This window comes from Neofelis nebulosa, chromosome 5, assembly GCF_028018385.1.
Source record: "Neofelis nebulosa isolate mNeoNeb1 chromosome 5, mNeoNeb1.pri, whole genome shotgun sequence".
In the NCBI taxonomy this organism is placed as follows: domain Eukaryota; kingdom Metazoa; phylum Chordata; class Mammalia; order Carnivora; family Felidae; genus Neofelis; species Neofelis nebulosa.
This window is the reverse complement of record NC_080786.1, coordinates 158,056,028-158,082,234: the sequence shown is the minus strand read 5'-3', so window position 1 is coordinate 158,082,234 and position 26,207 is coordinate 158,056,028. Positions and strand designations below refer to the sequence as shown.

At 55.2% G+C, this 26,207-nt stretch overlaps 1 protein-coding gene across 13 annotated transcripts in view; it reads right to left on the bottom strand.

Moving 5' to 3' along the window:
• ADARB1 (adenosine deaminase RNA specific B1) overlaps window positions 1-26,207 on the bottom strand; it is a 136,131-nt gene that overhangs the window by 85,905 nt on the left and 24,019 nt on the right. The window lies entirely within an intron of this gene.

Below are 26,207 nucleotides of genomic sequence, written 5' to 3'. Positions count from 1 at the left end.
AGCCCCAAGCGAGTGGGAGGGAAAAGGAAGAGATTAAACCTGCGTTAATCACCCGTAACGGCAGGCACAGGCACACAGACCGACGTTGGCAAGGCTGACGAGAATGCACAGAGAAGACAGAGAGGACACTGGCTTAGCCAGCCTGCATCGAAGAAAGGACAGCGAGTGATGTGAAGTGACACCTCTACCATAGAGTGAAGTGGTCCTGTAAAGGCGTCCCTGAGCGTCTCAGCAGGCCTTGGGACCAGGACCATGGGACAGATGGACTAGGAGAGTCCCGGGGGTGCCGGGCCCTCGCTTTTGGCCCTGAGAGCACGCAGTTGTGGGTCTATGCAGAGCCCCAGGCAGGTGCTCCCCACGGTCCTCAAGAGGCCTCCTTGGACAAGATGCGCAGGATGTTGACAAGAACTCAGAAACCCAGCCGACAGCTAGGACCATCGCTGCAGACACACGGGCCACCTCCAGCCATCTGAAGGACCACTGTCAAGGCCCCAGTGCCAGGGGCACAGACAGACCGTCCCCTGCCCTGCTCCCGGCCTGTCTGGGTCATGAACATAATCAAATGGTGGCTGTTCTAGGCCATGAAGTTGGGGTCTTGGTGGGGAGGGGGGAATGTTAGGCAGCAAGAGATACCAGAACAGAATTATCACTCCAAATTCTCGCAACATTACATAAACATTACATATATAAGAGAGTATTAAGAACTTTATTTTGAAAATTTTGTAAACTTAGGTACAATGAGCAAATTCCAAGAAAAACAGTTTATCAAAGCTGACAGGAGGAAAGAGAAAATCTGACTCGATGACAGACCAGAGTCAGGAAATAATCATGTACAGTGTCAGCCAAACTGTCTCATGAATGCAGATATAAAGGCCCCGAAGAAAATGCCAGCAAACTCGACCCCACTATCTTTCTAGAGCTGGCATCCGGCTGGCTGGATTTCCTGCGGGCACGGACAAACGGGTGGGCACATGGAACCCGGATGCCGCAGCCGCCACACTACTGTCCAGAGGCTTCCCAGGCGCCCCGGAATGGGCGTGGCTGCGGGGACCGGGTGCCGTCCAGGAGCACGAGGGGGGCCGCCCCACGCGGTGTCCGGGACCGACCCGGGCGACGGCCACGTGGGCACACCGGACTTCTCCTACCCAGGCACTCTTCTGTGGGACCGAGCCAGCCCACGACACAGACGCGGTAGGACACGATGAGGCACTGGGACCTGACAGAGGCCAGCAGCGCCCGGCCCCACACGGCAGTGCGGACGTGACACGGCAGCGCGGACGCGGGGGGCCCCCGCCGTCACCCCGCCCTTGCTCACGTGAGGCCGCCGCCGCCAGCACAGCCCGCCAAGCACCTGCGGCAGGAGGAAGGGAGCTGAGGGGCTGCCCGTGCCGACGGCCACAGGCCGGGGAGCCGGGCCAGGCGGCGAGAGAAACCACGGAGGAAGCAGCACGGGGAGACCGTGCTTCACGGGCGAGCAAGCGAGTGGGCCAAGCGGGGCTGAGTTCTAATCCAGCCCCTTCTCAGTGCGCCTGGATCGTCCCTGAGACGTAGACAGGGAATTAGGTGACCGAGAGCCCGAAGGGGCTGGAGTGGGGGGTGGGGCCCGCAGGGCAGCCCAGCTCAGCTGGCACCGGCGCCTTTCCGGAACTTTCTCACAGAGACTGCTCCTGGGCTCAGGACAGCGTCCTCTGAAAACAGGATGACCCCGAATTAGCCACACTGGTCTCTGCAAAGGATTTGTACCCAACTACCTGCTAACAAAAGGAAACTCAAATGCCACAGCAAAGCTAATAACATAGGGGTCGTACGGGATTCGGCATGCTCGTACCGACCGCAAGTGTGGGACCATTTGGGTCACTCAACACCTGATGGGTCTGCTGTGCCAATAAGAATTGCATGAAACAATTGCATTTGCTTTTAAGGTGATATTTATCATTATAATTCAATTAGACTCTGGAAATCAGGGCTAAACACTCCCATTTTCTACCTTGTAGATGCACAAAACCATTACAAGAGTATGCAGTGAAACAGAAACGCTCAACTGAGTAGACTCTGATGTTTGCCGACACCAATTATCTCAAGATACAAAGGCTTAATTTGCTCAAGACAAGTGAAGAAAATCAGATCAGCGGTCAACGGAAGGATGCTAAGACAAGGAAGCATTCTTCCTCACTTCTGATATGGTTTCCATTTTCAGTGCTTAACCAGTCCTAAAAATCGGTGCCCCCAGAAGCAGGACCAGAAGCCGGTGGGAAGTGAGCCCAGGGCCACCAGTGGGGCCTGAGTCGTGAGCCCAGGGGCTCCGGAAGGACACGGCGACGCCCCGTAGCTGAGATGAGCACACAGGAGGGCCCATCACGAGGCTTCTGGTGAGGAGGAGGCTGGGAGGCCTCTCGGCAGGAGGCACCGAACATGCACCTCAGGAAGAAGCAGCGACCCGGCGTGTTTTCAGAAAGATGGTTCTGTTGGCTCTGTGGGCAACGGCTGGAGGGCTGAGACCCGAGGCGGGGAGGACAGCCAGGGACAGAGGGATGACCACGTGGAGAACACCACCGGTGGGTGACTCCAAGGATCCTGACTCTGTCAAAGGGGTGGATGGAGTTTTCAATGACATGAGAAAATCAAAAGAAAAGAGGAAATCTGAGACAATAGGTGTTTTTCAATTGTCCTGAGCTGCAAAAACCTTCCAAGTAGATTAACTACAATCATTGATGTTTCAACTTCCACAGTGACCAGACCTTCCCTCGCTACCTGAGGTTTCAGAAGGGTAAAGTCGATCCTAGTTTAATACTACGGGGAGAGGTAAAGTCTTTACGTGGTAACATAATAATGAACCCTTAACATGCAAGAACATTCAAATATCAGACTGTGAATCCCAAGAGCAGGGAACTGGCCATGAAGGTACCTTCAAGAAGTCAGTGCTTAATAAAGAGGCTGGGGAGGAGGGCACAAGGCTCTGTTGCACTTGCTGCTTCTGTAAAGGAAAAGAAATGCAGGAGGAAATAACGGTCTCGCCAGAGGTCGTGGTTTAATTTAAATTTTTTTATATTATTTAAATTCAATTGAGGAAGCCGTCTGCACGGCAGACTGTTCCGTGGTACTAGAGAGCCCATCTGCTTCGTTGCCCCTGAGCAGGGGCCAGTCCGGCAAGAGCGAGCAGGGCAGCATCCGAGGCGCAGAACGCGGGACTCACCTCAGTCGGGAAGACCGAAGTCCAAGGCGCTGCTCCCACTGGACCCTGGTGCCGCCGCCTAGACCGCCTCAGCCCCGTTGGCCCTTCTTTCCGTTCCCCGGCATTTTGGTCTTAACGGACCAACCAAAATGGACTTTGCCATGTCTTCTACTAACTGAATTAAATATATTCCAAGGATATTCCATGTCCTTAGCAAGTAAGAGGAAAGACCACTTTAGAATGAACTATGACGGATACTACACGGATGAATCTCTAAGTAACGACGAGCAGTGAAAGAAGCCAGACCAAAACAGTACCTATTGTCTGGCCCCAGTGATTGGGAGCTCTAGAAAGTGCAAAGGGATCCTTAGAGACAGAAAGTAAAGGAGTGGAGGTCGGGCGGGGGGGGGGGGGAGGGGGGGAGGGTCCGGGGGGTGCAAGTGACCTTCAGAGGCCATGGGCACACTCACCTCCTTCACTGTGACAGTGGTCTCACCAGTGTCTCAACATTACTAAATTTCACACTTTAAAATATGTGCAGTGTTTTGTTATCAATTATATCTCAAAAAAGCTGGCTTTAAGAAAGACTACTTTGGGGGCGCCTGGGTGGCTCAGTCGGTTAAGCACCCAACTCTTGGTTTCAGCTCGGGTCATGATCTCGCAGTTCGTGGGTTCAAGCCCCATGTTGGGCTCTGTGCTGATAGGGTGGAGCCTGCTTGGGACTCTCTCTCTCAAAAATAAATAAACATTTTCTTAAAAAGAATAGTTTGTTTTATATTTTAAAACCTATATTAAAAAATAAATAAATAAATAAATTTAAAAAAAAAAAAAAAAAAACCCTTCATCTTATTTTGTAAAGTGAATTAGTAAACATTAGTGAAAACATTTTTATGACCTGAGGGAAAACATTATTTTTTTAAACTCTGAATAATCTAATGTTTTATGGGAAATTAAACCTCACTGCAAACATTAAAACAACTCATTAAGTAGGCCAGGGAGCTCTCCCTATCCAGCTACACTTTACTGTCGTACGACCATTCCCAGTGGGACCCAATGCTCCCAACACTAGGAATGAGCTCTGTGTCTCCAGAGAGAAGGCAACTGGGGGGGGGGGGGCGGGTTGGGGGTGGAGACAGAGACAGAGACACAGAGCGGGGAGGGGGGCGAGCACTCGAGAGCATTGCTCTGCACCTGCTCTCCCGCATTCGGGTCCAGCAGGGCGTGTGGCCCTGGTGTCAGGGGCAGCACCCACATCTTCCCAGCCCAGGAGACGAAAGTCTCAGTTCACGGCTCGGTGGGGGGCGCCTGAATCACCGGGATGGCAGGCGGCGAAGGACAGATAAGCAGGGTGTGGGAGGTGCTCTGAGCCCTCCCTGGCCTGGGCACCTGCTCCCTTCAGGACGACCACCCACCCTTTGGCCCCATACATCAAAACAACCCAAAAAGGCCAACGGGCCAGAAGAGGCACCTCTGCTACAGGGGAGCATGCTGGTGTGGTGGCAGGGCCTCCAGACGGGGGCTTCCGGTCCTGGTTCTCGGCACCTCTGCAGGTGGGCTTGCTTACCAGGCATCAGGAAGTGGAGGTCTTCTGAATGGGGCTTGGGGCCTCTGTTTTCCGTGACTAATGAGGTTATGTGTTAGAGATCCCCCCACACTAAAGGAGAGGGGGCGCCTGGGGGGTTCAGGGGGTTAAGCGTCTGACTCTTGATCTCTGCTCAGCTCATGATCGCATGGTTTTGTGGGTTCGAGCCCCGCATCGGGCTCTACGCTGACAGCACGGACCTGCTTGGGATCCTCTCTCCCTCTCTCTCTGCCCCTCCCCTGCTCGCCCGTGCACATGCCCTCTCTTTTCTGCAGGGGGTAAACGTCCCGCAGAGAAGAACCAGGTGAGGAGCAGCGCCCCACAGAGGCGCCTCCACTACCTGTGTCCTGAGCGGAAAACAGCCAAGGAATTCAACAGCACTGCTGCTCCACACGGGATCATCACAGCGTGGACCGAAAACACGTGCAGCGAAATCTCTCCGGGGAAAAGCAGCACATAGACCCCTACCCGCCGGGCCGGCCGTTCTTTGCTAACCTGCACCGCGTCTTGTTCCGGGGACCCGAGGAGGCCTGCGGAAATCCAGAGTGACAGCAGGCCATCTGCCACGTCAGCGGGATGAATAATACGTCTGTGTATAAAAAAGACTCCAGGGAACCCCAGGAACTGTAACCAATATTTGCTACCAGGCAATGAGACTAACGGTGCCTCTTTCTTCCTGTTTCGCATCTCCGCAAAGTACGCCCAGCGTACGGTGAGCGTATTTTGTTTTCAAATAAAACATAAAATCTCTTAGGAGAAACTCAGAAACAAGAAGCGTCCTTCAAAGACGCTGCCAGCGAGCTCAGGCACAGGGCCTGCCCGGACCCCTCCCCTCAGACAAGGCCAATTTCCAGACGGATCCTGTGATAAAACAGCTCCAACCAGCAGCTGTCCTGTGCTGAGCCCCAGGGGCGCTGGTCCTGAGGACAGGAGGATGTGGGGACCCGCAGCCCAGGCCATCTTACCCGGCACCCCCAGAAAGCACTTGTCCTTCCCCCCAGCACCCACCCTCGCGCAAAGGACCCAGTCTTCACCGGTAAAGCCAGCATGCAGCTCCTTACACAAAGAGGCCATGTGGCAAATAGGGCTCTTCGGCTTTTGGCTCTGCAGGAAAGGATCAAACAAAGCCCTCTGAAGGAGGAGTCCTCGTCCCTAACAATTAGGCGGGTACCCTTGCCCCAGACCTTCGGAGACACTGAACCCCCCTGAGCAAGGCCAGGGCTCTTGGGCTCACCGCCCCGACACCGTGGGTTGGGTAACGGCCCGGCAGGCCGCGCGGCGGGTGAAGCTGGAGGGCGAGCGCCCCCTCCTCGCACACCCCTCACACACGTCACAGCTGCGCGCAGAGTGCAGGACTCGTGCAGGAACGCTGGGGTTTCACGGCTACAAATAAAACCAGCTCTCTCTACAACTAAACTCACGTACCGACTACGCAAAGTTCAAACCCCAAGGATGCGGGAAAAGGGGTCGACTCCCGTTGAGGCCAAAGACACGTGCCCACAGGAAGTCACAACCTTAACTACACGACTCAGGTGAACGGCGCATGGTTGCATCCGCCGCCCCCGTGTGACCTCTGAGCGGGTTCCGGCTGTGCCCTGCCGGGGAGGACGCGGGCCACCCAGAGCCTCCACGGAAGCTGCCCGCCACCCCGGCCCGAGCGCCCAGCGAGGACACCGGCGTGCCACACAGCTGCCGTACCTGCCCGCCGGCCCCAACTCTGTGGCCGGCAGCCGGACATCAGGACTCAAGTGCGTCACCTCCTCCTGACCACCGCAGGAGATCAGACATCCAAAATCATGCACTTTTGCACTTCTGGGAGGAGGGAACAGGACTAAGCTCACAACGCCGTCCATCACCAGCTGACTGGGCCCCCACAAAGCTCGCTTGTGAGCAGGTTCGGACCGCGAGCTGGAGAAGCGTGCCTCCCGAAGGCCGCCCTGCTTTACGGCGGCTGCTGTTGAGGAACAGCTCCGGGCCCCCCCTGCCCGGCAAGCCCTGGCCTCTGTACATGACATTGGGACCCACACGCCCGCAGTTAGCAACTGAGCTGGGCTCGTCTGCTTGAAAGTCCAGCTTCCCAGCGCCCGGTGCCTCGGGCTTCCCCTCCCGGGATCCGGGGCTGCCGGCAGTGCCTCCCGCACGGGGTTATTTCAAAGGACTGAACAGAATGCTCAATATTGCTGGCTGCTAATGGGACAGTAACAGCCACCTAAACTAGTACTTGGCAACCGGACCGGAGCTGACCAGGGAGCCCAGACACCCCGTCATCATCAACAGCTAAGTGACAAACAGTCTTCAGGTTTGTTTCAGCGTGATCACACCTGTACAACAAGGTTCAGCTCACGCCCCACCTCCTCTGGGAAGACCTTGCGCTCGCAAAGTTCTCCCAGTGAGTGAGGAGGCCCCCGGCCCCCAGACGGTCAGATGGCCTCACCCCGGCGCCTCCAGGACCAAACCCAGCACCGTCCTGACACACGCCCTGGGGTTGCAGTGGGCTCCGTGGAAAAGGCCGTCACAGCGGCTCTCCCACGCCTGCCACGGGCACGGCAATGCCCCCGCGTCCTCCCGACACCCCTGATCAACTCCTCTGCCTTCCCACTGCTGCTCCAGCCGCAGGGCTGCAGGCCTTTTAAGGGAGGAACAGAGCCTCCCCCTGCCCTCAGGCCCGTGGCGAGCGAGCGCCTGCTGTTTAGGTGCTAATGTGACTGGTACGCGGGGTATGTCTACTAATCCTAACATCCATTAAAAGGAAACTTTAAGCCGCAACCGTGTGAGATCACATGCTTCTCGATTTACAAAAGAATTCTAGTCCTTCAGCAGCTGTTTCAAAGTACTTTTAACTAACTAAACATTCATCTTCTCATCTGTGATATGTATACATGACTAATCATAACAGTGGATCGCTTAGAAAAGTAAAAGCCAATTGCGACTTCCAACTTGAAATCTCTGAAAAATTTATAAAGTGGCTAAGCTAAACTGACCCCGGCACTTGGCAAGGAAGAGCTAACGGGCTGCAACCGTGCCGACCGTGGGCAGCTCGTTTATACGGTGACGGGTGGTGAACCTCTCAGTAGGTCAGGCACACGCCAGGCGGGCAGGAGCCTGGCAGGCGAGGCCGCAGACCACAACCCAGAGCATCAGGCAGACGGGCTCAGCCTCCCCGGGGCACCTTCCTAGGCAGGATCGAGGGCGCCAGGTTTAAGAGACCAAGTTCTACAGGCACCTCCTTTCAAGACCCTTTAAAAATAGGCAAGGAAAGAATTGAAGGCAAAATGAATAATTAACAGCTTACAAAATATTTTTAAATTTTATTAACACATTTTATTCCCCCAACTAGCCCTAGGGAAGGGACTCAAGCAAGGCAGGTAGATCCCTTTCTCATGGACAAATAAACTAAACGGTACAAAGATGATGCTTGAAATACGTAGAGGTTCTGCCTCCAGCTGCAGACCTTCTGTAACCCCTGTAGCCCCCCGACCCAGGCTGCGGCACAGGGGACGCACGGGAGGCCCCTCTGGGCTGGCACAGGGGACACACGGGAGGCACCCCTGGGCTGCAGCACAGGGGACGCATGGGAGCCTTGCCTCTGGGCTGTGGCACAGGGGACACACAGGAGGCACCTCTGGGCTGCAGCACAGAAGACACATGGGAGGTCCCTCTGGCCTGTGGCACAGGGGACACATGGGAGGCACCTCTGGGCTGGCACAGGGGACACAGGGGATGCACCTCTGGGCTGGCACAGGGGACACACGGGAGGCCCCTCTGGGCTGCGGCACAGGGGACGCATGGGTGCCCTCCCTCTGGGCTGGCACAGGGGACACACGGGAGGCCCCTCTGGGCTGCGGCACAGGGGACGCATGGGTGCCCTCCCTCTGGGCTGGCACAGGGGACACACGGGAGGCCCCTCTGGGCTGCGGCACAGGGGACGCATGGGTGCCCTCCCTCTGGGCTGGCACAGGGGACACACGGGAGGCCCCTCTGGGCTGCGGCACAGGGGACGCATGGGTGCCCTCCCTCTGGGCTGGCACAGGGGACACACGGGAGGCCCCTCTGGGCTGTGGCACAGGGGATGCACAGGAGCTCCGCCCCCCAACCCCGGGCTGTCCCACAGGGGACGCACGGGAGGCCCCTGTGGGCTGTGGCACAGGGGACTCACGGGAGCCCCACCCCCCAACCCCAGGCTGTGGCACAGGGGACACACGGGAGGTCCCTCTGGGCTGCAGCCCAGGGGACGCATGGGAGCCCTGCCTCTGAGCTGTGGCACAGAAGACACATGGGAGGCCCCTCTGGGCTGTGGCACAGGGGACGCATGGGTGCCCTCCCTCTGGGCTGGCACAGGGGACGCACGGGAGCCCCGCCCCCCCCAACCCCGGGCTGTGGCACAGGAGACAAACAGGACCCTTTACGACTCATAGTTCATCTGTCAACCACGTGGTGACCCTCGGGGCCTCGGGGGTGGCTGCTCTGGGATCACGGCCCGTCCGCCCAGGACGTCCAGTTCACTGCCGCATCTTGTGGTAATTACCAACCGCAGGCCCTTTCACTCTCAAAAGTGTCCCCATTGCAGCAGTATACTGCCCGGCTACCCACTTTAATACAAGCCCGTGTCCCCAAACCAGAGGTGAGAGAGGGGCTTACGGAGGACTGCCAGCCACCCCCCTGCCCACCTCACGGCAGGCGGACGATCCTCGCGCCCCTTTCCACCCAACTGCACTTAGGACAGAAGGCACGTCTCGCGGAGCAGCTCTGCTTGGAGGTGAACCTGAGGTAAGGGCTCCCCGGTGACCGCCCGGCCCCCGCCCAGGCGGCCCGGGAGGAAGAGGAGAGCAGCGCTGCGAGCAGTCCCAGAGCGCAGGGAAGGGAGGTGGACCTCCAGGGAAGTTGCCCCGCGTATGCTCAGGTCTCGAAGTATTTATGTCTCCTTGAAGCCTGAAGGGGACAGGCAAGGCCAGAAGGCACCGAGGCAGAGCCCGGCGGAGTCACCCGGTCTCAGACACATTGTAGCTATATCTGTAGCCACAAAGAAGCGAGCCAATTCCTTTCGCTCACGAGGGAAACAGGTGTGCTTGTTTTCGAGAAAACGTGTAGGTGTGACGCCAGCTGTGGCAGAGAGCACCGTCCCCCCACCCGCCCTCCTCCCTGGTGACCACGCAGCACGTGGAAGGATCGCTCGGTCTCACGGGCAATGGGAGAACGGGACGCCACGGTGCACCCTCCAGAACAGAAGACGGTCGATGCCGAGCAGGGGTGCGAGAGCTTGGCTCTGGGAGCACCGGCCCTTCGGCTCCGCGTACCTTCCCGCGTGTGGCACTGCTGCTCCCGGCGGTCAAAGCCCCCGCGGAGGGGTGGGAGGCAGAGAGGCCTCCGTGCCGCCTCCTGAGGCGGTGACGGGCATCCGAGCATCCCGGGTGCTGGACCGGGACAGCGGTCCCCGCGCAGCACCTGCAGGCGTCTGCCAGGAGAGTAAAAGCTGACGCACGGCTCGTTTCTACGAAGCAGGACAGGAATGTCTGTTTTCATAACACTTTCCAGAAGATGTGATTTAATACGTTTACGCATCACCTTTTAAAAAGAATGGCAAAAAATAAATTATGTACTCAAAATAAAATGGATCCTGACCGCAACTGTAACTAGAAACAGGAAAGGGACAATCGTGCTAGCAGCGACCCAACCCGACCCCTAGAATTTCCAGAGGAATGGATACACGGGTAAGACACTAGGCTTACTCCTCAGGCTGCCATAGGCGAGCAGTTTAACCTCCCAGGAATTAAAACAGATTCCTGTCAGGGACGAGGCCTTAGTTCAGTTCTCGAAGAAAAGCATACAAACCAAATAATGAACAAATTCTCCCCACTCTTGCCTCACCTGGCTCCCTGACAAAACGTGCCTCGCACGCCCACCCCACGTCCCCCCGCCCCACCCCTGTGCTGAGAACCTGCCAGACTGCCTGGAAACACAAAAGTTCCTTGGGATACACACGTACTACTTGCCAAGGAAAAGGCATTAATAAGTATTTCATAGAATAAACAGATTAACATTTGAAAGTTTGTTTCAGAACGGAAAATGCAAGACATGCCGTCCTGGGGTAACCTTCGCCACCTTCAGAGTCAATTACTGAATGTGGCTTCTCCTCGGGGAAGAAAATGATGCGGGGAAAAGAATCTCACATTTTCTTCTCGAAATTTAGAAGCGAAAAGGTCAAGTAAAAATAAATACAAAGCAAGCTAACTAATTTGAGCTCCTCTCCTCCCTGTACTAGCCAACAGAGCAGAGAGCTAAAGTTAAAAATAAAGAAGTGTGAGCTTTCTGGAGAAAGGGCTGTGGGGTAAAAATACACGTTCACATCTGACTTCCAGCTGAAACGGGGCCAGTTGGTAACCCTCCTCTGCTGTGTTCGTTTCCACCAAACACCTGGAAGGACAGGAGCATAAAGAGAGAGAACTGCTCACGGTGCAGGCGAGAACCGCAGAGCGACAGACAGTCTCATTCCTGCGAACATCGACTTGGAACTCCGAAGGAGGGCGTCAGGGGGAAATACAGCGTTTTTACTTCCAACTGGTTCGAGTTGGCTTTCCTGTGGCGCGCGGAGCAAAGCACCCCGAGGCACGACATCCACAAACCTGGAAACCCCCAAAGGTGCACCACCAGGTTGAGGACACCGCAGCCACCCACCCACCCTTCACCAACGGTCAGTGGGTCAGGAGGGCGCCCGGGGTCGGCGAGCGGAGCGGCGAGGCCAGAGGGGGCGCGGGGGTGACCGGCTCACGGCCATCCAACCGGCTCACAAAACGGGAACCTGCTCCCAAGTCAGGATGTGGCAGTCTCCACAGGTACACACACACGCGCACACACACACGCGCACACACACACACGCGCGCGCACACACACCCATCTGGGCCCAAGCACCCACGCGGTGTATACATGCACACACACCCGGATGTACACACACACACGTGTGTGTGCACGCACGCACGCCCCCTTGGAGGCAGCGGGGCAGACCGGCGGCTGACACACGAACCCCAGAGCCCGAGGGGCCGAGCGGGCCCCAGCGTGGCCGCGAGGGCTCTGTGTGTCGGGCAGCAGCTCAGCGAGTCGCCTCGGTTCGTCATCCATCACGAGCGCCGAACGTCAGCAGTGCTCACGCCCTGAGGCTGCAGAGAACAAACAAGTGAACAGATATAAAGTGACATCCGCACCCGGTGACGCCCGCGTGCACGCGTGTCCACACGTGAAGGCATGACCCAAGACGGTGACACGGGGTGTCAGAGTGGTGAGACGGCTTCCTCCATTTCTTTTTCTCGTCTCTGGCGTCCGAATGTCCCGTGATGAAGCGTACAATCGAACAAGAGAAGGCGTCAGAGAGGCAAGGCCACGCCCGGAAAGGGTGCAAGGTGCAGAGAAGGCGGCTGCGCACACCCTGCCCCCGACCTGCCCTCGGTCTCCCGCCAGCCCCGTGGCGCACGGCTTCCTGCTGCTCTGTGCTGTCCCTGCTTTGACCAGCGCAGCTGAGCTAGTGAACTCGCATTTCTGCTTAATTTAAATGTAAAAAGCCACGTGTGGCTAGTGGCACCACCTTAAACGTCAATTTAATTGTTAAAGCAGCGCAGGGAGGTGGGTAGGGTATCAGGGCACGAGTCAGGGTCCCCACGACCCCCTGCGCAGCGGCCACTCAGAATGAGGCCTTGATGTCCACTCAGTCCCCCAAATTAAATGAAGTCTGAGGTCCTCAGGCCAAGAGCAGGCAGATGCCAGTCAACGGGAGCATGGCACTTCTGCCAGCTCTGACCGGCTTGTGCCAGCACAGCCTTTAAAGGACAGGGCTCCTCTTACCGCGCAGCCCGGCCGCACAAGCCCAGGTGACCAGGCTGAGGCCGTCCAGCCAGGGCACGGCTCCTGGCAGGGCAGCTGTGGCGACAGGAGGAGTACAGAACCGGGGCAGCAAGGCCTCAGCAGTAAGAGCCACGGTGGAGGGGAGAGCAGCCAGTGCCCTATAGGCCCCTAATACAGCGAACGTCCTTCACACGCACCACGTGAAGAAAACGCACAAACACATCCTCCAGATGGGCCACGGTCACCAATCAGGAAAGGTCAGAGTGAGCAAACCCCAAGCAGGCTATCAAAAAGGGGCCAGTGGGGGCGCCTGGGGGGCTCATGATCTCTTGGTTCGTGGGTTCGAGCCCCGCGTCGGGCTCTGTGCTGACAGCCTGGAGCCTGGAGCCCGCTTCCGATTCTGTGTCTCCCTCTCTCGCTGCCCCTCCCCCATTCACACTCTGCCTGTCTCTCTCACAAATAAATAAACATTAAAAAATAAAAAATTAATTAATTAAAAAGGGGCCAGTAAAATATCAGGACTCGCTGTGTGGCAGGCACCGTCCCCCCTCCCTGACCGCTGAGTGTGGCTGCTGTCGTGTCTCACTGTCCCGTGGCTCACGCCAACCCAAGTGGGAAGCGGTGCCTCGGGAGCCCCCAGGAGCTGGCGGGGCCGATGCTGACCCTCCCGTCCACCCGCCGGTGAGCACCTCCCAGCCTGTAGGGGCCTTGGCCTGGGACCCACCCCTCGTGCCCCACTGGACTCAAGAGGACTGGAGGCAGGACTCGCGCTCGCGCCGTGTCATCGCCCCCACGAGGCTATCTTCTCTGTGTAGAACGCACTCGAGCAGAGGAAAGGACCATGTGCTCTTAGATCCACACTGGGAGCCACACAATTAGGTTTTAAATTAAAACAATTCAGCCTTTAACAAAAACCTGGGAGCAGAGAACGCACTCTACTGTCAACAGGGGGTGTTTGTTGTAAGCTGGTGGTGGGAGGGCCAGGCCTGTGGCTCAGGAACTGGTTTCTGGCACAGCCCAGAGCAGGGGTTCTGCCCTGCTCTCCAAGTCCTCCTGTGTGTCTCTCCTCTTCTCCCTCTGACTTCCTCAGTCCAGATCCCCAAGACAGACCCCAGCTTCACGAGGCCCACATTCTCGGCACTGCCTGCACACGGCTGGTCTTGCCACCGAAGGGCAGGTCCCACTAAGGTGACCCAGCCTGTGATGGTGCAGTGGGGCCACAACCACACGGCCTGCAGACAGAGCACTGCCTTCTCACCGAGCTCTCGTCTCCCTCAGACACCTCCTGTCAAATGGGGTAGGACATCCAAAATGGACACAGGGACACCCTGAGAAAACAGGGAGCCGGGCAGACATCCCCAGAGTTAACAATCCCTCAGTGTAGGGATGAGGCGTGGTGGGGTTTGGAAGAGAGAAGAAACAGCCCAGAGGAACCACAGAGCCAGTGAGGGAGCTAAAAGGACATCTGGCAGGTTCCCCAAAACCCACTGCCTCCACGCGGTTAGTGCCCACACCCTAAGGTGTCTAGAGGCAGAACTGTGGTTTTCTCGTCAAGTCCACTTTAAAGAATACCGCATGCGAGTAAGCTCAGAAATTAACAGCCAGAAACGTCAACACTCTCCAAGGAGCCGAAGACACCCCGCCTGCTTTGTTTAACACGTCATTTCCGATTAGGCACACGCACTGGTGACGGCTTTCAAGAGTTGGCTTGTTCGCCAACGTGATGAGCGAAGACCAGTATCTCAGGGACGCTGAAGGGCCATTTTCACGTGTGTGCGCGCATAAGTGTGCACGAGTGCACACGTGCACGTCTCTTTGTGCCTTTGCCTATTTTCCTACAGGATTTTGGTCTTTGCTCCCCCAAGATTTTTGAATATGTGTGGCATAGCACAAAGAATTTCCTCACAACCGATTCTTTCGTCTTTTGACTTTACGTAGATTCTTCTGTTCCTGGTTTGCGCGGGTAGGGCAGTTTTTCACTGTCGTCGTATATTTTCAGTCAGTTTCGACCATCTTTTCTTTGGGTGAACCTGAATGTTCAGCTATGCTTTTAAAAGCCTCGCCCAACACACAGGTCACATTCAGCTGCGTTCTTGTCAAACACCTGAATAGTTTCATCTCGCACATTTAGCTCCCGGACCTGCCTGGCGCTTATTCCCGCACGTGGCATGAGGCAGACACCCGACGCTGTGTCTCACAAAACGGGGTTCAGCTGCCCCAAAGTCCCTTTGAAAAAGTCCCCTGTGACCCGGCAATCGGAGATACCACTTTAATCGTACGTTACGTTCCCACCGGTACTTGGGCTTGTTCCAGAGCCGCCTACCACACTGGCCACACCATCGTCATGCTCCTTTACGTCGAGGGGCTTTACGGTGTGTTTTAAAGTCTGGAAGGGCTATGTTCCCCCCCAGCCCAGCCTTTCTCTTCTGCGTTTCTGGGTGTCCGTGCATGCTTGTCTTTCCGTGTCAATTTTAGGATCCAGGGAAATAATGACTCCTGTTGCATTCATATTTTTATGGGGACCCCATTAAATGTGTGCATTAAGCTGGTGGAGAAGTGCCACTGCAATGATGCCGTGACAACCTAACCAAGAACGGGGCCCTCCCTCTGCTCAGGGCTCCTTTTGTGTCTTTCTCGAGAAGTTTCCGAACGGCCTTCACTTTTCAACAGCTCTTACTACGTTCATTCGTGAGCACTGCTTCTCTTTTGTTGCTGTTGTGAATGGGGCTGCCTCCCCCAAATACCTTCTAACTGGTTATGTTTGTGAATATGAAAGTTATGTGGATGTCTGTGTGTTACATTTTTATTTCTGCTGCCTTAACTAGTTTTTATTATTTGAGCTTTCTTAACCGCTGATTCTGAGGCTGTGCGGTCCCACGTGGTGGCCACTGTACGGGACAGCACGCTGCTGCGGAAGGTTCCATTGGACAGGACTCTCTCTCGGGTTTCCTGAGCATCCTGCAAACAGATCATTTTACCTAGGCTATTCCACATTTTATGCCTTTGTTTCCTCTTGTCCTTTCCTCAACCTGGCTGGTAAGAACATTAGGATCCCCCTTGTAATTTTTTTTAAGTTTATTTATTTTTGAGGCGGGGGAGGGGCAGAGAGAAGGGAGAGAGAGAGTCCCAAGCAGGCTTCAAGCTGTCAGCACAAAGACCAACTACATGGGGCTTGAATTCACAAACCTCGAGATCATGACCTGAGCTGAAATCAAGAGTTGGGACACTTAACCAACTGAGCCCCCCAGGTGCCCCTAGGGTCCCATTTACAATTTTTTTAAATTTTTTTTTTTTTTTCAACGTTTTTTATTTATTTTTGGACAGAGAGAGACAGAGCATGAACGGGGGAGGGGCAGAGAGAGAGGGAGACACAGAATCGGAAACAGGCTCCAGGCTCCGAGCCATCAGCCCAGAGCCTGACGCGGGGCTCGAACTCACGGACCGCGAGATCGTGACCTGGCTGAAGTCGGACGCTTAACCGACTGCGCCACCCAGGCGCCCCCCATTTACAATTTTTAATGAAACTGCACATCTTCTGCCCTGCCCTGCCCTGGGGCCTCGGCGTCCAGTATCTCATCCTGCTGTGGGGAGGACAGCGTGAGGGGAGGACAAATTAGCACCAAGACGTACCACGCTGGGCTAGGTCCTCAACGTCTTCGCCCTTCCGGCCCACACTTAAACCATGGATAAGACTTCTTTCACAGACAAAAACAGAACTTCCATCTAAAACAAACTGAACAACTGACGTTTGTGAGTCCCGAAAAAGAGATACTTAGATGGCTAAATGTTTCTTTTTTATTGGAATTTGGAACAAATACAAAATGGACGCCTGAGCCCCATTTCATTACTTCAGTATCCCAACAGTCGTGTGTCACACCCACTCTGCCTCCAGCCACGCGCCTCCCACTTACAAGGGGCCTGTCATCGCGCACACCCCTGGCTCGGAGTACCTTCCACCAGAAGGACCCTAACCCACCTCAGCACCAAACCGGGCTTGTAAGAGTAGAGCAGGCTAAACTCTTTCTACATTGCTGGGAAAATTCACTTTTGGCTAATTTGTTGTTTTGACTAATTCCCAAGTCACTCATTTTTAGAAGGATAAGAGAAAAGAGGGACAGACGGCAAACACACCCAATGCCCTCGGCTTCCCCGGGGCTCTCGCCGACTTTACGTGGAGACAGGCGGCTGGGAAACTCAACCCAGATTCCATGGTGTGCACATCCACAAACCTGTCTCTAGTGCACATGCTTAGGATGGCCTCAGAGAAGCGATAATGAACACGTTCCGAACGGTTAGTTAATTGACAGCCTATATTTAACTCAACACATTAGTCTAGGCTGCAACAATGAACATGACCACAACCCACACTGAACACAGAGAGCTTGGTGAAATATCACGAAAGGGCTTTGAAATCAGCAGGCATCGTGGCCAAGTGAAAAAAGGGAACTTAAAAAAAAAAAGGAATTTAGTAAGCCTGTTGTTACAGGATACAATTGCAATAAAGGCAAAGGAATCAAAGGCACCGTGGAAAAGAAAAAGACCAAAGGCGACAGCTCTGAAAGCTTGAAATCCTACCGATAACACTTGAGAATCTTAGAACAACTTCATCAACAACTGAAGAAGCAAGGAATTCTAAAACATGAAATGACATTAAGGTGGCTTTTTTCTCACGGAAGAGTTTCCAAGCCAGACCGCTGACCCCCCTGCACGGTCGTTTCACAGAACAGAGACAACAGTGCAAGCCAGACCGAAAAAGCAGAGGCTGATCTCAGCCAAAATTCCTAGACATGGGCGCGCTGTAGAAAGAAAACTCACCCCACAAGGTCAGAAGGCCTGCATGTGGTGGGTTTCTAGGCACTTCTGAAGACCAGCAGGCCACACTACCAGGTCCTTCCTGCACCTTCCCACAGCCCCATACGTTGTCATGAAGGAGCCCAGTTCTCGAAATACACGTACGACCCACAAACGTGTAGTCATACGAGGGAAGTTTAGGAGCAAGGGTAGGAACAGCGCAGTGTTAGGCTGCGTTTTTATCTGCACAATGTTCAAATGATTCGAGATTTCCTTACGCCTAACTCTTACAGGTGGTCTCATTTAAAATATATTCAGTTATTTATGACCTGAGAACCACAGACACTGTAAGGGGGCACCTGAAGAAAATAGAGAAACCAGGCCATCTATCTCTTTTCATCACACTGAAAAGGCCAAAATGAGACCAAATCTCTAAAACATCACAAGTGACACAGTCAAATATCAAAAATTCAAAGGACCAAAGATGCATCTAAAACATAGCAGAAAACCACTGAGGACGTGAACCCGACACCCACGTCCCCTCGCTTTGTCTCCGCGCTAACCCTGGGGTCTGACTCATGTGTACTGCATCCAGGGTTATTTCCCCCCGAGGAAAAAAATGCCAACTTTGTGTTAATGTCATAAAAACCACGACTCCCGGCAGCCAGCAGTCCCCTCAAGAAGACGCGCAGGAGCGAGTATGGGGCAGCGAGCGTCCTGAGCAAGGACCCGGGGCAGGCTCCGGGGCGCTCATGGGGACAGCCCTGCCCCCGCTCACCCCCGCCCACACTTCTCTGCTTTGAGCCCCTCACGGTGTCCCCTGCAATGCCATGTCTGTCCAAGTCGGCCAGAACAGACCATCTCAGCTTTGCCGCAGTTGACTGCGAGCCAGTTGGACGGGAGTCCCATCTCGAAGCTCTCGGAGAACCCCTCCTTGAGAAACACCTCTGTTCCTGGTGCAACCCCCACTACCCGCGTCTCCCAGCAGCAGTCAGCCTGGCCCCTGCCCTGGTCCTCCCTCTTCTTCTGGACTCTGACTACCTCCCTGGGGTCCCAAGGTAAACGGGTGCAGAGGGCAAGGGCCCCTCTCCTCTGGCCCTGCTCCTTCACACCCACGCTGCACAGGACAACTACAGAATGCAAACTTCCAACACCTGGGCAGCACCTAACCCGGAAGTAACCACACCCACAGATGCGCATCCCGTTAAACCAACACAAAATGCAACCCAACACAACTTCCTCTCAGCCAGATCACAACGGTGCCCGAGGCCTCCAAGGCCTCCCGGGACAGGGCATGTGTGAGAGAGGAGAAGGGGTGGGGTGGGGGTGGGGGACACGGGTGGCAGCAGGCCTAGTGACTCAAGTTAAAAAACATAACAGATGCGTGAGGACACTGGCCAGGAGGGCCCTGCAAGGGAAGCCCCTGGACTTGCGGCCACTAAGACCCCAGCCTTGCCCAGGGGCCCTCACTGCTGAGTGGAGTCTGTCTGGCAAAACCAAAGGATATGCTGCTTAGAATACCCAACAAAAGTGTTCAATCTACAAGGAGAACCAAGGGGACAGTTAACACAAAAGTCAACGATACTTAGGGCAGAGGATGAGCACACAAAAGGAGCTTCTAAGGAATTATTAGCTTCTTTAAAAACACTATCTTTTAAAAGAGACTTTCTTTTTTAAAACCATCTTAGACTTAAAGAGAAACTGAGATGACATACATCCAGCTCCCCCTTTATAAACTTCTTACATTAACACGGTACATTGGTTACAATTAACGAGCCAATATGAACACTTTGTTGTTAACTAAGCTAACAAGCCTTAGTTTATAGTCAGGTTTCCTCAGTTTCCCCTCATGTCCTTCTTCCTTCCTGGTTCTCCCCCCACCCCCCACCCCGCCGCCCCGTCCAGGACACCACGTGACCTTGATCCCATCCCTCTGCTTCTCCTCTGGGCTGTGACAGTTTCTCTGATGACCCTGACATGTCGAGGAGGACGAGTCAGGGATCGGGGAGATGTCCCCCAGTGGGAGCGGCATGATGGCTTCTCGTGACTGGACTGGGGTCGCGGCTTGTTGGGGGGAAGCGCCCGCCTCTTCCCACCCGGCCCGGGCGGGTGCCATCAGCACGGCCTGTCACCGCTGATGTTGGCCGTGGTCACCCGGCGGAGGTGTGCCTGCCGGCTGTCCCCATCCACGCGACTCCTTCCCTTCCCCGCACTGCCCCCCCCATGGAAGGGAGTTGCCGTGCAGAGCCCGCGCCCGAGGAGTGGGGAGGTGGGCTCGGCCCCCCGGGGACGGAGCAGCCGCGTAGACGACGTGGGATCCTCCTCCGGAGAAGAAATTCAGTCTGCGCATCAGAGCGTGCCTGGATCGTTTGCTGACGTCAGTCTGGACGCGCGCGTGTGTGTTTTACACCGTGGGCTATAACCCAACACGCCCTCCCTCTTGCTGGGACTGATCCAGCTCTGACCGCTGGGAGCCCCTTCAGGTGGCTCCCGCGTCCCCCCTGACACGCCCATCGAGGTGGCGTTGTGTTGTTCGGGCACTTCCTTCCTGTCTGGGTCTACACGTGCTCCAGGCTCACCTGGGGCATTTCCCGCCCGGCCCTAGAAAGGGGCCCTTGCTCTTTATTTTTTATATGCTCTTTTTTTTTTTAATGCTTATTTTATTTTAGAGAGAGAGAAAGAAAAGAAGAGAATGAGCAGGGGAGGGGCAGAGAGAGAGGGAGACGGAGAATCCGAAGCGGGCTCTGTGCTGCCAGCAGAGAGCCTGATGCGGGGCTCGGACTCACCAGCCCACGAACCGTGAGATCATGACCCAAGCCGAAGTCAGATACTCAACTGACTGAGGAAGCCAGGCGCCCCCATGTGCTCTTTTCCGGAACACGCAGTTACACATCGGGAAATGTGCTTAGCGGAAGAAGCCAGTTGTACCTATGCTGGATCCAAGTTCTACTTCTGACACCAGCACCCCAAGCTTGTTGCAAGCAAATGCACTTCTCCCACTGGATACTGACTGGGTGCTGTAGCGGGAGGGGCTGCCTGCAGTGGCTGCGATGGGGCAGGAAGCCCAAACCTTTCATTTTCAACCGTCTGCACGATTATTTCCAAAGATATGCATACTTTTACAATTTAGAACACATAGAACTATTTTAAACCCTTGTGTTGATTCCAAGTAGAGGCCAAATACAAGTAAGGAAGATACACTGACGATCCTGATGTGGAACAGAAATAAGCAAAAAGCATGCTGCGTGCGTAGAATTAATCAATAAACCACATCTGGCAAAGCCCCAGCTGTGACGACTCTCCCTAGGCCGCTGCCAGTTGTCTTTCCCACCTAACGATCAGCAAAGGCTTCGGTTCATAATGGACATTCAAAAAATTCACATGTCTGGCTGACTCAGCTGGTGGAGGATGCGACTCTTGACCTCAAGGTCATGAGTTTGAGCCCAACCTTGGGTGCAGAGCTTACTTGTTTGAAAAACAAATGAATTTTATTTAATTTAAATTAAAAATTCAAATGTCTGTATATGAAGTACATAGTTTTTGGAAATGTTCATAAGAGTTCTGCTTGGGGAGAAAAAACGTACAGTTTCAAAGATGGTAGAGGTCATCCTAACGTCCAAAAGCAAGAGTCCCCGGTTTACTTAAGAAATGCTTTCCTTTCAAACTGCAGTCCAGGAAGTAAACGTCGTACATGAGTAAAACCTGGGAGAAGCATTAACAAAAAAAAAATCACGGCTACATCACAGGCATATTTAAGAAAAAGATACCATAATCTCAAGGTTTTTAAAACAAAACCTCCGTGTGCACACCGCGGGAGGAAAGGTTTCCGATGTCCCCAGAAAGCACTGACCCCAGGGATTTGCAGAATGCTGTAACACGCCAGGGGCATCCGCGTCCCCGGAGTCCCAGCTTAGCAGCTCCGCGGCCCCGGCCAGGGGCTGCGTGGGAGGAAGCCGGGCGTGCAGGGCACAGCGCAGACGTGCACGCTCCGCCGGCTCCAGGGCGCGCGGGCGCGGGTGCGCGCGGGCAGGGCGGGATCCCGGGACCGACGGTTAACAGCCGCCAGCGGGAGTTGGCCGGGTGCGGCTGGCCAGACCGGACCCCACCAAAGAGGACCCTGAGAGGGCCCTACAGAATAGACTTGCGGAGCGGCGGCCACGGCGACCAGCACCGGCAAGGAGACGCGCCCCGAGCACACAGCCATGGCGACCTGGCCCACGCCGCCGCTGCTGCTGCTGCTGCTGCTGCTGCTGGTGGCCCTGCTCCTGCCCGCGCAGACCTGCATGGAGCCGACGGGCACCGCACCCACCCCGAGCGCGATCCCAGACGGCAACTCGTCGGCGGGCCGGCCCCTGCCGGGCATTGAGCTCAAGGCCGCAGCCCGCACCCCGCACCCCGCGCCTGGCCCTCTGGACTTGCTGGCCATGCTCATCCCGCTCGCCCTGCAGCTGGTCCTCGGGTAGGGCGCCCGTCCAGCGCGGCCAGGACCCCCGGCGTGGACACAGAGCGCCAGGGCTCCCCTGCCTCCGCTCCTTGACTTCACTAATAGAAATGGATCCAGAAAAGGGAGAATCCCACCGCCACTGGTTTGCAGCCTGTGGCCACAATGAAAGGTCACACCTCCTGCAATTCCATGTACAGACTGAAAGAAGTTGGAGACATCCTGCTGAGTTCAAGACGGGACTTAGGAACTTTGGGTACCTACACCTCTACCTTGGGAATTAGAAGATACTTTACCTTTATTTTGGCTCATTAAATTTATAAAGTCAAAAAAATGATCAGGTAGTTTGCAAAGTGTTTCTCCGTACGGTGGGTGACAGGCAGAGGCTGGGCCTCCCGCCCACTGCAGCTCTGGAGAAGCTGGCAGTGCTCACGGGAGCTGGTGGCTGCATCTGACTTGGGGACAGCAGGTGACAAAGCCAGCACAATGACAGTAGGCATCCCCAGACCCACAGCATGCGCACTCTGCTGCCCTTCCCATCCCAGCCCAACAAGGACCCTGGAGTATCATTTTAACCCAGTGCCAGAGAGCAGATGTATAGAACCTCACATAGTCATCAAATGCTGCTTTATTTTTGTACACGTTAAATCATTTTTACAATTTAAAGGTGACTTTTTTTAAAACATCTCTTTTAAATTTTTTTAATGTTTATTTTTGAGAGAGAGACAGAGCATGAGTGGGGGAAGGGCAGAGAGAGAGGGAGACACAGAATCCGAAGCGGGCTCCAGGCTCCGAGCTGTCAGCACAGAGCCCGCCATGGGGCTCGAACTTGTGAACCACGAGATCATGACCTGAGCCGGAGTCGGACGCTTAACCAACTGAGACACCCACGTTCCTCTTAAAACATCTCTTGAACATGAGGCGGGGCGCCTGGGTGGCTCAGTCGGTTAAGCGTCCGACTTCAGCTCAGGTCATGATCTCAGAGTTCGTGAGTTCGAGCCCCGCGTCGGGCTCTGTGCTGACAGCTCAGAGCCTGGAGCCTGCTTCACATTCTGTGTCTCCCTCTCTCTCTGCCCCTTCCCTGCTCATGCTCTGTCTCTCTCTGTCTCAAAAATAAATAAACATTAAAAAAATTAAAAAAAAAAAAAAAGAAAGAAAATCTTGAACATGAGGTTTGGTAAAGCACGTGTTTGGAAAAGGGAAGATTAGAAGTTCGCCTGAGTTACATTCACACAAGTTTTATGCTATTTGTATACGTTTCTATCTTTATAAACCCACAACTGAACACCTCTCTACCAATATTTTTAGGCAGTACCTGGGACAAAGCCTAAAGTAGTTTCTGGAAGTTAATCTAATACAACCATCAACACATAGACACCCTCTCTGAAGTCTCTCGTCCATCGTCACACATGGACACTCCATTATTTCGGCTATGGGGCCTTCATAACCAAAGACATGCCAGCCTTAGCATTCCAGAAACACCAAATTCAACAATCTTCAAAACAAGAACAGCATGTGTGAACAAACACTATGTTCTAGAATGCACACTGTGTTTAGTAATTATGCTTTGATTTATACAAAGTGATACGGTAGTGACTTGCATTGAACATAAGTGGCAAATTATTTTTTAAAGGCTTAAAGGCCAATCTAAAGAAAAATCCAAATTTAACAGGTTTTACTCTCTGCATTAAAGGATGACCAACTATAGCCTTATTTGACATCAAAGGAATAATGAAAAGGCTGCTCTCCCACAGGAAATTACACTTTCTTGGTCATCAATCCCTACCACTTCTCTTTCACAGTAATGTTGAATTAACAACCCTTAACAGAAGCCATGGAAATTCCTATCAGATGATCCAAGGTTTAATTCCAATCCAAGCATCTATCCAATTTTATCTCTACAGTTTGGAGAAGCCATTTCCAGCTCTACCTGTCCACTGGTAAAACAACTTGGGTATGTGTTTTGTTGGGGAAAAGTATGTCCCCATACCGGAGACCAATCATTTCTGCTCTACAGGAAATGCCCGGTCTGGCCTAAAACACTAAGTAACCTGGCCGTGTCTCCAACTCCAAGGCAAAGGCAGCAAGGCTCAGGGATAAGGTGACCAGCTCCTGACTTCCTGGACACTCACCCGTCTTGAGGGGCTCTGCCAGGTGCCCCGTCTAGCTCTTACTATCCAGACACTGTCTCACATGGTTCACATGATCATTCAGTCCTCACGGTAACGAGGGAGGTATTAGTATCCCCATTTTACAGATCGGGAAACCAAGGCCCAGAAGGTCAAACAACATGTCAGGGTCACACAGTGAGAGGTGGGGTTGGCATGGCTCAGACCAACAGTCTGGTTCCAGAGTCCAGGCAGATGCCCACTTCCTTCAGCTGCCTCTCAACTGAAGACAAGAGGATACCCCTACAGATAAGCAGGTCTGGATCGTCTCAGAGGTGGGGGCCACCATCTGATGGAGGAAGAGCAGCACAGGGAAAGCCACGAGGTGGCAACAGGCGAGGCATATACAAGAACCTGAAGACGCAAGGAGCTAGACTCAAGCAGACAGAGCGGTCAGAGGGAGGAGGCTGGGGGCCTGAACTCAAGCAGACAGAGCGGTCAGAGGGAGGAGGCTGGGGGCCTGAACTCAAGCAGACAGAGCGGTTGGAGGGAGGAGGCCGGGGGCCTGGAGCACGCGGGGAGAGCAGTCAGAGGGAGGAGGCTGGAAACAGGTGGGAGGCAGTCAAGCCCGGTGTCTGTGGGTAAGGAGTAAGTACAGTTTTACTGCGCCCAAGGTCAGGCCTAAGGGCCTGTAAGTGCAGGGCAAGAGAGTGGGCTCTGGCTGCTGCATGAAGGGCACCGGGAGCACAAGGCAAGATTTGGGGCCCAGGAGGGTCAGGAGGCTTCTGTTGAGGGCAACGGACAGATGATGGTGGCCTGGGGCCCCTGGGCTGAGGGGAGACACAGAGAGGCAGGCATCCTGGGTAGAGAATGGATGGGACAGCAGGCACAAAAGGTGCAGGGAACTAGATGTGACACCGAGGAAAAGCTGCCAGGTTTCCAGCAACTGGGGGGGGGGGGGGGGGGGGAGTCGGTGACATTCACTGTGAGAAGAAGGGGTAGGAAATTAAGGAAAATACAGTAGCTGGTTCCAGATGTTCAGGAACACCTGTGAGACACCAGACTGGAGGGGGAGTGCGATGTGCCCCCTGGCAGGCCTGGGCCCCGGAGCCCAAGGGGAACTGGAGACGGAAAAGCAGACGTGCCCGCCCCCCCAGCTACCGCCTGTCAAAGTGGGCACGTCCACGCCCCCACCCCCAAAGCTTCTTCCCTATAGGCTCTGTCCGGCCAAAGGCTCCGCCTTCCACGCAGCTACGCAGGCCAAACCCCACGCAATGGGTCTGCCGTCTACCTGCCCTGTTCCTTCACCGCCGACCTGGACAGCGGCCTCCCCACCCGCACCCGCACCCGCACCCGCACCCACACTCTCACCCGCACTCACACTCACCCCCACCCCCGCACCCGCACCTATACCTGCACCCACACTCACACCTACGCCCACACCCGCACCCGCTCTCCAGCCAGCGCCGCGGAGAACCTTCCAAACGGCAGTTGTGATTTCATAGCCCATACCCCACCACGGCTTGCTCAGAAGAAGGCTCAACCACCTGCGGCGCCCGCAGCCCCCTCTGGCCACATCTGCCTCCTACAGCTCCGGCGACGCCGCGCCCTTTGGTGAGCGCCTCGGGGTGGAGAAGGCTCGCAAGGAACCGCGGGCCCGCCCTCTGTTCTTCCTGACCTACAGGCACTGCCGAGAAGGCGGGGAAAGTCCATCCTCACAGCTGGTTCCCTGCAGGAAACCCGGGGGGAAAGGAGCTGAACTTGAACAGGAAGCGCCCTGGGGACGTTTGAGACGTGGGGAAGGTTCGTCCCAAGTCCCAGGCGAGCTCCCCCGGCTCTCCCCAGCCGCTCTGGGTTTGCCCTCGAGCGGGGCAGGGCTTCTCTCTCGTGTAGGCGACCTCAGAAACCACGCAAGAGGCTGCGAAACGTGGGCGAATACAAGAGCGGCTCCTCTGGAGGAGGCTCTGCCGCTTCCGGGCCCCGGGGCCGCTGTGTGAGGCTGGGCCCCGGCAGCCAGGGGGCGGCGCCTGCCTTCCCAAGCCGCCCAGCCTGAGAGGGCTCCTCTCCAGGCATCTTCCACAGACACGGCGAAAGTCACTTCGGGGGTGGCAGGGGCCCCCTCCTCTCGTGCCCTGCGGTGAGAACCCAGCTCGCTCCCTCCTCCCTACAGAGGGAGGCCTGGTTCCTGGCGCAGGTTGCTGCCTGGGCCCACCCACAGCGACCGTGCCCTCAGGTCACTGCACAGAAGGGGCTTGTCCCTGCCAAGCACACCCCACACCTGCC